This window comes from Pseudophryne corroboree, chromosome 9, assembly GCF_028390025.1.
Source record: "Pseudophryne corroboree isolate aPseCor3 chromosome 9, aPseCor3.hap2, whole genome shotgun sequence".
NCBI lineage: Eukaryota > Metazoa > Chordata > Amphibia > Anura > Myobatrachidae > Pseudophryne > Pseudophryne corroboree.
Window position 1 is genome coordinate 463810295 of NC_086452.1, and position 10452 is coordinate 463820746.

The window sequence follows — 10452 nt, forward strand, 5'->3', positions numbered from 1 at the left end:
ATTTGGATTTAAAAACATGACCTAGTTTAAACACAGTCTCCTTTCCCGATGGAAAAAGTCTCTAGAAAACCCCAGAACTACAGGACTATCAGTGGTCAAAGAGCAAAAAGGTTTATTATACCACTTACCCACGTCTGACCCGGGTTTCTGGGCAAGGTTCCAAGCAAGGTCAGGCCCCCAGTTACCCTGCATCTTGGACCCAGGTTATTCCAGAGTCAGCTGTCAGCCCTACTTCACCCACAGATACTCCCTTGAGGCGCTCCTCTGCATACACATCCAATCAGCGCTTTTATGCACAACCCTGGTTGCACAGTTCACTGCACCCTTACCTGGTAGATAACAGGGTTGGGATCCCCAGGGCACTCGACCAGGGTTCTTTTACAAGGACCATTTTGCATTGAACCATAACCCGGGTAGACCCAGCAATAATCCAGGTTATTGCGGCAATGGAAATAGGGATATTAGAAGCTTAATGAATAGGTTTTTAGCTGTGTGGGGTAGCAGTTGATTTACCGATGGACACAATCCCGACACCCATTGGACGACAGTCAAAATACAGACAGACATTCATTATGCAGACATGTTCAAAATGCCGACACGCGTTAAGAAATTTTTACCCAAAAACAGACTTTCATACAGTGGGGGAATATAATAATGCCGGAAGAGAGCGCAGCAAGCCATGAGAGGGGACGCGGTTCACTTAGATGGTGTCCATGTTGACAAAAAACAAACTCGTGTTGGTATTTTGACATGTCGACATCTCAAATGTTGGTATTTTGACTGTAGGCCAATGGCTGTAGAGGATTATGACCGTCTGTATTGTGTCAGTCCGTAAATCATACTGAACCCGTTGTGTGACACAACAGGCTTCGTTTAAGATACTGTGCAACGCAATACACTTCCCGAGGATCACACACACTCACAAGTTTCATGTTCTGATCTAAAATGTACACAGACAATACAAAAAAAAAAAACCACACACACACACACACACAATCTACAGCTGCGCAGTGCACTGGAATTACAATGCTTTCATATTGCAGTGATGGCCACTAAGCATTCCTGCGCAAAACAGGAAAACCTGTATTTTGCCATGTTCTATTTATATTTCCAAGCATCGGAAATATTTTCAATTTCAGGAGCTATCAAATTCACCCCTTGCGTATTCAAACGCGGGCCGTTTTCGGATTTTTAGGTATTTTGCCAATACCTTTTCACTTTTTTTCAGGCGGAAATGCATTGGTGAAAAAGGCCTCAAAAATAGTTGAAAATGGCCTGTGTTTTTGCCGGCGCAGGTGCGAATTTGCCGATCCACATGTTTATCACTCCTGCTGAAATTTTTGCCTAGGCGAAAAACTGGCCTAAAATTGAATACCCCCCTTTATCTCTCTCCTCACTTCCATAAATACCCCCTTTGGTGCCAAGAGCGTTACAATTTCTGTACCCAGTCCTGTTTGGGCAGCGTTGATATTGGCCTGTACACATTTTTCGGGTTTATCGTCCAGATTTTCCCTTTATAGTAGTAGCGTAATGAACCTATTGAACTGCAGCAGTGACGCGGGACCCATCAGTTATACAAGATACTCTGTTTATGAAAATACATTCTTTGAATTCATATCCCAGAAGAGACTGGATGATCCATTTATTTTACAGCTCGTGTGTGACATCAGGGAGCAGACAGAACAGAATACTTTGAAATAAGCAACAGATCAACCATTACAGCTGTATTCATAGGTTACTGGCTGATATAATACATTATCCAGCCCAGATACCATAATATCTGCACGGCCATCTAAATGGAAATATTAATGTGTCAAAAAATGTACAGTCATCAGAAGACAGAGACTAGAAAACTGTTCTGCTGTGCGACACCCAGGTCAACATTAACCCTGCAGCTTTTTGTAATAAAAATGGAGGTGTGTGCGAGGGGAGGGAGGGGGCCATCCTTTGGCTGAACCAACATTCTCATAATACTTCACAGAGAACCAACGCTATGGAGAATGCAGCCTACCCAGTAACTAGGACCTGTTACACAGCATGGTGGCACAGTGGTTAGCACTGCTCCTTCTCAGCACTGAGGATATGGGTTCGATTTTATTCAGTGCTCTGTGTGGAATTTGTCCTACCCATGTTTGCGCACATTTCCTTTGGGTCCTTTGTGAATGCCAAAACGTAATGTGTACCCACAAGAGCAATTCAATTCCCCCCGGTGATTAGTACAGGGTATACCCGTGCAAAGCGGATGAACTGCTTGGGAGGTGCCCAAATTCCCATTTAGGTGAAGAACCTGGCGAAATAGCGCATATTACAGCTCGCACCTCAATCGGCTGAGAGCTGAAATGTGTCGTTGCCCCCCCCCCCCCTTACATCCATGCACCAAACGAGGCAACAATTGAATTGCACCATTTAGTGGCAGCAGGGTGGAAGAGAGATTGAACAGCCCCCTTGGGTTCTGATAAAATTCTCACACAAAGGGGGAGATTTATCAAAGCTTGGAAAGAATGTAGAGCTGTAAAATTACACACAGCTTCTGTCATTTTTCAAACAGCCTGTAGCATGACCGTTACAATATCAGCTGGTGGTTTATCTTGCTCCAAGCTTTGATAAGCTTACCACTTACTACTCCTAAATTAGCTTTTCCATTAGGAATATAAGGGATGAGGACTGGAAACAGGTTAATGTGTAACGGGAAAGTGTGGGGGGGGGGGGGGGGGGGGGGACAACACAAGAGAAGTCTTGCAGTGTGCCCCAGATGCCGACATACAGTAGTAAGCAGATCTAGCACTACGCGCAGCAGAGGGGGAGAGGTGGGCGCTGAGCCTTAACAGGACCGCGTCACATCTTTATTTGTAGATTGTCACTTACACGGTACCCCACTGGACAGACCTAGCCTCCTTTAGCGTACCTAGGGAGTCATTCTGACCTGATCGCACGCTGACGTTCATCGCGGCGATCAGGTCAGAAGTGCGCATGCTCCAGAGTGACCGTTGCATGCCAGCTGACGGCTGTAGTCTTAGCCCAGCGATCAACTGCCTGACTGACAGGCAGAGGCGGTCGTTGGGTGGGAGGGGGCGGCACGACGGCGTTTGGCCACCGTTTTGTGGGGGGCGATCCGGCCAACACAGGCGTGGCCGGACTGTGTGGGGGGCCTGCCGCAGCGTAACGTCACACGCAGCCGCTGCGACCATCACAACGACGAGTAACTCCCTGCCAGCACGCAGGAGCTGCGCTGGTAGGGAGTTACAGTTCAAGTACAAAAGCATCGCCGCTGTGCGATGCTTTTGTACTTGTACAGGGGGAAATCGGGCACGACATGCGGGGCGGACTAGCCCTGTGCTAGGCGTCCCCCCGCATGTCCGTGTGGACGATTACATTTAGCACCACTACGATCAGGTCTGAATTAGGCCCCTAAAGCAACCAGATCACCATAGTCTATATACACCAGCCTTAATACTCAACTAGGTCCAGAATGTGGCCACTGTTCTGTAGCAGGCTGCGCGGTACAGGGCAGGTGTAACCAACACTCAGGCCTGACGTAAGGCCAAGTTTAAACTAGCATGAGCAACAGCATTACACACTCAACACTACGCGGAGATCAGGGGTGTGACTAGGGGTGTCTAAGCCAGGGGTAGCCAACCCTGCTCCTCGAGAGCCACCAACAGCCCACATTTTCCAGACCACCCAGCAGGTGCACGTGTATTAGTTATTCACTAACATTTTAAAATATGCACAGGTGGAGCTAATTATTTCAAATGTGATTCTGTGAGGAAACCTGGAAAACGTAAACTGTTGGTAGCTCAAGGACCAGGGTTGGCTGCCCCTGGTCTAAGCAGTGCCACTGGCCAGGGTGAAGGGCCTAGAAAGCTGCATGTCGCAGTCCTATGGCACCTGCTTGTGGCTTGTTGGGTGTCTGGATGGAACAGCACAATGCAGAGCTACCCAGAGTGTCCATTGAATATTGCGGACACTCATCTTGTCCCGGCCACTCTGTCTCCTCAGCGAGACATGGTGTCACGTTGTTCAGGGGTGGCACGGTCACATGGCGGATTACATTACAGATGTGGCCCTGGCAGGAATACAGCAAGGGGATCTCACCACCAATGGCAATGATCTAGAGCGAGATCATCCAATTTGCTGATAAAGTACATCAATTAACTCCAGTACATGGTATCAATTATAGGCATGCCTCGTTAGTGGCAAGATCAAATATATGGTGTATCCACTGCAAGCCAACACAACCAGCACCAAATTATTAAGTAACATCATAGCTCATCAGAATTCAATAGGAGATTGCAATAGAAGCGTATTGAACACCCCAAAAAAAAAAAAAAAAAACCACCACACAAACTATGGAACAGGCCCAGAGAAACTAACTGCTTGCCAGACATGCGGCGGTAGGCTGGGTGACCCAGACCCTCAGCGCCAGTGATGTCCCAGCAGTTAGTGCTTTAGCCTGTGTTAGATCCCACCAGGGCACCCCTACCTAAGTAGGCAGGCTAAAGGCCCGTACACACTGGTCGATATATCGGCCGTTCTCTTGAACGGCCGATACATCGCGGGACCGTCGGCCAGTGTGTACGGGCGATACGTCTGTGAACTCAGTCGTTCACAGACGTATCGCGTCGGCTGCGCAGCACAGCAGACGTCCAATATATCCAACGATATATAGGCGCGTCGCTGTGTGTGTACGGGGCGGTCGTCCGACCGCCCGTACACATGCTGCGGCGGCCGGCGATGATTGACAGGTGAACTGGGCGGGCGTGTGTACACGCCCGCCCAGTTCATGGCGTCAGTCCCCCGACGGATCGGGCAGTGTGTATGCTCAACACACTGCCCAATCAGTCCATAGATATATCTGCAGATCAATTGATCTGCAGATATATCTATTAGTGTGTACCCACCTTAAGCTTTACTTTCTGCAACGTATGGGGGACAAGAGCGGGGAGACCGGTGTCCTGATTACCAGTACAGTCCCCTCACCTCAGTCTAGTTGGGAGGTAGATTTACTGCAATAAACTCATAGAAGTTTGTCTAAATCTGGGTACACATTCCAGACCTAGCCAACCTGCGGCTCTCCAGCTGTTGTGAAACTACACATTCCAGCATGCAACGCCAGAGTTTTAGCATTTCCTTATAGCAAAACGATGCCAGAGCATGCTGGGACTTGTAGTTTTATAACAGCTGGAGAGCCACAGGTTGGCCAGGCCTACATTAGACAGTGTGCAAATGATGCAATGCTCATCCCGATTTCCCTTGAACTCCCAGACGAACGATATAGTGCATACGCACGGAGGGTCATCCAGGTGCAGTTGGAGGTGCCATCGCTTCCTTGGAAGCAACAGTGATAGAGCTGTATGGTGATGTAGAGGAGGTGTATATTTCCAGCAGATGCCACCTCCTACAGTAGCGATCAGGGCAGCGTCTTAAAACACATCATCTGGTGCCGTGCAATCCATCCATCGCAGAGGTCCGGAAATCTCAATCCAAGGACGGAGATTCCGGACCTCTTTACTCCCCCTAAAAAAAAAAAAAAAAAAAAAAAAAAAAAAACCAGAGGCCACCAAAAACAGTATCAGATGATAGTGCAAATCTGCCAGTTTAAAACACGGAGACGAAAATGGGTCCCAATAACTGTCACAGACCCTTCAGACCGCAGACTAGCCCCCACCAACAGCTCATATAACTGGTGCCTTCTGCAATAGCCAGATGGATTCCAGGCACAAAAAAAAAAAAAAAAAAACTTATGAAGCCTATACAGAAGGAGCCCTGCTCATCTATCCATTTAATAGGATTAACTGAGCCAGCGCTGTCGGACTTAATTCCCTGCTGTATTGTTCTCTGTATTGTATGGAAGCTGAGAACAATACATGAAACCCTTATGCTAATAACCCTTGGTGCACCAGAGAAGGCTAGATGAGCAAGGATGTACATTCCACCATTATAAAAACTCACCTAGGCAATTATATCTAACAAAAAACAAAAAAAAAAAAGTTAGTTTATATAAAGAAAAAGTGTTAAACACCTAAAGTAGAACAAATCGCACAAGCTCAATTATAATAACTCTCTCTCTGTAGCACAGCCACCAATTCCATGACACTCCAGCACAGCCGGTTATTTCGGCTACCAAACCAAGATGCCACGACCTGCAAGCTCAGAAGAGTAGAGAGCAAGAGGGACAGATAATTAGTTGCGACGGCCCAGGGAGGACCAAAATATTAAATACCCTGGCTTACTGGGCTTCACATACCATCTCTGGTTCCAAAACTGGCACACTATGGGCAGACAGGATGTGCTAGACTAGGTCTGATGGGAATCACCGGCAAGATAACAGAGGGTTAGATACCCTATGCGGGTGAACCCGTCAGACAGAAAACCTGCACGTCAGAAGCATGTCAGTCGGGTAGGGTCTTTCCCCCAGGGTATAGCCCATGGGCAGGAAGGTGGTCTAATAACTATACTTTACTAGAAGGATTTTACGCACGCTGCAGAGTTCACGTCTAAATGGCAAAAACTCCAAGCCCACGCCTGGGCTTCGTACAAGACGTGTGCCAGCCTGCCCCATCAAGAACAGGAGACCACAGGGTCAGCGTCCTGAAACAAATCTACAGGTTAAAGAACAGTCATTGATTGAGCCACCCCGCTCTCTCTCTCTCTCTCTCTCTCTCTCTGCCTGCATGGTAACAATAGACGGCCCGTGACCAACGCTTAACAAGTACCATGTTTAACAAGAAGATTCCTTTCCGCAAGATTGCAGCCCAGGCAACCAACAAAATATTTGGCCATGGTGAGAGGTGCAAACCCAAATCATGTATCGGAACAGAGCACAGGAAAGGGTTACAGGCAGATCAAACTTCAGAGCGCCCAGATGCAAGAGCAGGAATGAATGGGAGGAAGGGGGGTGCCCCCTGTCCATAAAAAACAGGGACATTGCCCCAAGGAAGAAGCTGTAAGAACTGAGCAAAGTTTAGTCTGAGCCACAATTATGCAAGAAGCCAGCTGAGGGTGCGCAGAGATCCATATGGTGCGGCAAGCAGGGGAGGAAGGTGATTGAATGAAAATACACTTTTCAGCTTTGTTATAATAATGTCTTGTGATCCTATAAATAGAAGACGCAGGAGGAGTGTGTAGCGGGAAGAAGGGGGGGGGGGGGGGGATTTAGAAACCGTTCTCCAATACACAGCTGAATCCTGGACAGGGAGAAGGGGGGACAGTGGTGCTTCCGAGCTGGGAAAGGGCCAGCCTGCAGACGAGGGGTAGTCTGCTGGGAGCTCTCCAGCTGGGCTGAATTACAAGCGTTAGCAGCCTATGAATGTAGGGCACGCTGGGTCTTGTAGTGCCACAACATCTGGAGAGCCACAGGCGGCTTCATGTACGCTGTTGCGAGAATTGAAGCATAACAGTTTGAGCAGATGCAAGGCCATAGAACAGGGATATTCAACACGCGGACTACATAGCCCAGCTAGAATGTCCCAAAATCAGAACTGTGGCAGGGCATGCTGGAAGGTGTAGTTCCACAGCAGCATGTTGAATACCCTTCAGATGCAAGAATGTGCAGAAGATCAATAGGGAATCCGAAGAACGAAGCTGAAGGAGACATTGAGGGCACCTGATCTCAGGCGACAGGACAAGCCACGGTCACTTAGACTCAAAAACAGTTCCAGAAGATATGATAGCAAGCTATGCGGGACAATGGTCTTCCTCATAGCATGAGTAGGGTCGATGCTTGGTCTTAGAAGACAGGGGCCCATTCCTGCAATCCAGCGACCAAACGTAACCCTGGTAGTTCCACCATCCATACAGAGGTCACAAATGACTTGCTGGACAATATTGTTCGGCCAATCCCCAAATCAAAATATATGCTGGAAATTCAGGTATGGGAAACGGTTCCACAACCATTACCAAAAACTGGATCAGACTCTGGCATCCATCAGCCATTGGCCAGACAGTCGCCCGGCCTACAGGGGGTGGCAAGACACGTTTTATAGAGCCAGCACTAAAAAGGAGGGCCACAGGGCAATCCACCGTCCGTCATATTCTAGGGCTTCCTTCCACAATCACTCCTTTGCTTATCGTATACCCAGAGAAAGACCGACTATTGTGTGGACCAGCCATGACCAGTCTATGGTAAAGCATCGGATTGGAAGACGGTGCCAAGGGGACATCAGTTTAGCTTAAGACCCTTTTTGGTTATTTATTCATGGATATTGTATACATATAATTTATATACAGTCATTATACAAACCCATTCTACCCCATCTTGTGACAGCTATTGTCAGTCACCACAAACCAGATTGATATAGACAAAACCAGAGCATACAACACACACACACACACACACACACACACACACACACACTAGCTGCTCCCTACATACGACGTTCAGAAGGACATTAAGCCACTAGATCTTTAGGGTATAAAGGCTGTACATAAATATATGACCCTTTAGGTTTCACTGAAGGCAAATCTCAGTCAATGTTAAGTGAATCCAGGCCTAATACCATATCTGGCCTTGTGTTACGACAAAAAAAAAAAAAAAAAAAAACCAACAACTTGCAATATAAATCCAGTGCTTCAGAACGCACATAGGAGGCGAGAGCTGGTCAACTAGGACAAGATCGGTCACAACACGAGATGAGAATATAATAGAACACAATTCATACGACACAGAAAATAAACAAAAATTAGCAGCACACAACAGTGATGCAGTCAGGAGAGAAATCATACATACATACATACATACATACATACATACATACATACATACACACAGCAGATTTAGCGGTATTCATGATGCACACCAATTAACCTCCCCATCCCCAGAAACTACCAAATTTAGAGGCCCAGCGCTATACAAGCAAATGTTAATAAACAGAGAAACAATCAAATTGCTTTAATCCAGATTATCGCCCATACACATACAGAAACCAGCAATGCAATGCAAACCAAATACTATAGCCAGTTCCGAGGGTCTGGTGCAGGGGACGGTCTGCCTCAAGCGCTGCTGAAACTTCTGCAAGAACACTTTGCACCTGGGCAGCTACCTGGCTGCATTACACACCTGTCACCTGTGATCCACAGCCCTTATTACCACCACATAGGATGGTCCCTCTATTGGGAACAGTGAGGAACACATAAATACAAATAATGTGAGGAATAAATAATGACAAACAGAAAGTTCCTTTCCCCAGCCCCTCACACCAAGCAGATGCACTGCAGCCTGTGAGGAGAACTGGTGCTGACACTATGTAGCAATCAGGGACACATGTATATACATAGGCAGACACAGCGGATGCAGCAGCAGCAGGTACCCAGCAGACAGTCTGTGTGCACAGAGACACACTTACAGACCTATGCAGTATACAGCTGCTGCAGTGCTCATACAGAGGGGGATGTGGTTTATATATATATATATATATATATATATATATATATATATATATATATACTGCATACACACACAGTAGTACCTGCTCAGCATGACAGAGCCCCGGCTCCCAGCAGCAGCTCCATGCTCCGCAGCCTCAGCCTGTGAGTCCTCTCTCTGCCTCCCACCACAATCTCTTTATATGGGCTGCTGCTGCTGCTGAGCCGCCGGGGATTGTAGTCCAGCATCTCCCCCCCTTCCTCCTACAGACTACAAATCCCGGCATGCTCCGCGGCGCAGCCCGTTACTCCGAGCCTGATGCGGGAAACTTTTACCCGGCGCTGATTGGCTGACTGGCGGCTGACGTCACCAGAGCGAGCTGTACTCTGTTGATGCTGCATGGAGTTTGCAGAGAGGGGACCTGATGGTGCTGGGGTGCAGCCTGGGGGAGCCTGGGAGCTGTAGGGGGGTCTCAGTGATGGGAAAGTGGGTGTTGGGCACTGGGGGTTACAGGTGGTATAAAGGCTTTTTTTTTTCTCCATTTCTCAATAGATCCTCACACAACATATGTATATATATAGAGAATTTCTCTGACGTCCTAAGTGGATGCTGGGACTCCGTAAGGACCATGGGGAATAGCGGCTCCGCAGGAGACTGGGCACAACTAAAAGAAAGCTTTAGACTAACTGGTGTGCACTGGCTCCTCCCACTATGACCCTCCTCCAGACTTCAGTTAGACTCTTGTGCCCGGCTGAGCTGGATGCACACTAGGGGCTCTCCTGAGCTCTTAGAAAGAAAGTATATTTTAGGTTTTTTATTTTACAGTGAGATCTGCTGGCAACAGACTCACTGCAGCGAGGGACTAAGGGGAGAAGAAGCGAACCTACCTGACTGGAGATAGTTTGGGCTTCTTAGGCTACTGGACACCATTAGCTCCAGAGGGATCGAACACAGGACCCGACCTCGATCGTTCGGTCCCGGAGCGTGCGCCATTGCTCCTCATGCACACCTCACACTCCGGTCACTGATGGGTGCAGGGGGGGGGGGGGGGGGGGGGGCGCCCTGAGCAGCAATATAAACACCTTGGC

At 48.0% G+C, this 10452-nt stretch overlaps 1 protein-coding gene across 4 annotated transcripts in view; it reads right to left on the bottom strand.

Annotated features, from left to right (window-relative positions):
* The window catches only part of ITPR1 (inositol 1,4,5-trisphosphate receptor type 1), a 160065-nt gene extending 150496 nt beyond the window's left edge, over nt 1–9569 (bottom strand). For all 4 annotated transcript variants that reach the window (XM_063941290.1, XM_063941288.1, XM_063941289.1 and 1 more), the window contains exon 1: nt 9468–9569. The gene's annotated coding sequence lies outside the window, so the exon portion shown is untranslated. The remainder of the gene's footprint in view (nt 1–9467) is intronic.
* Nucleotides 9570–10452: the final 883 nt, after the last annotated feature.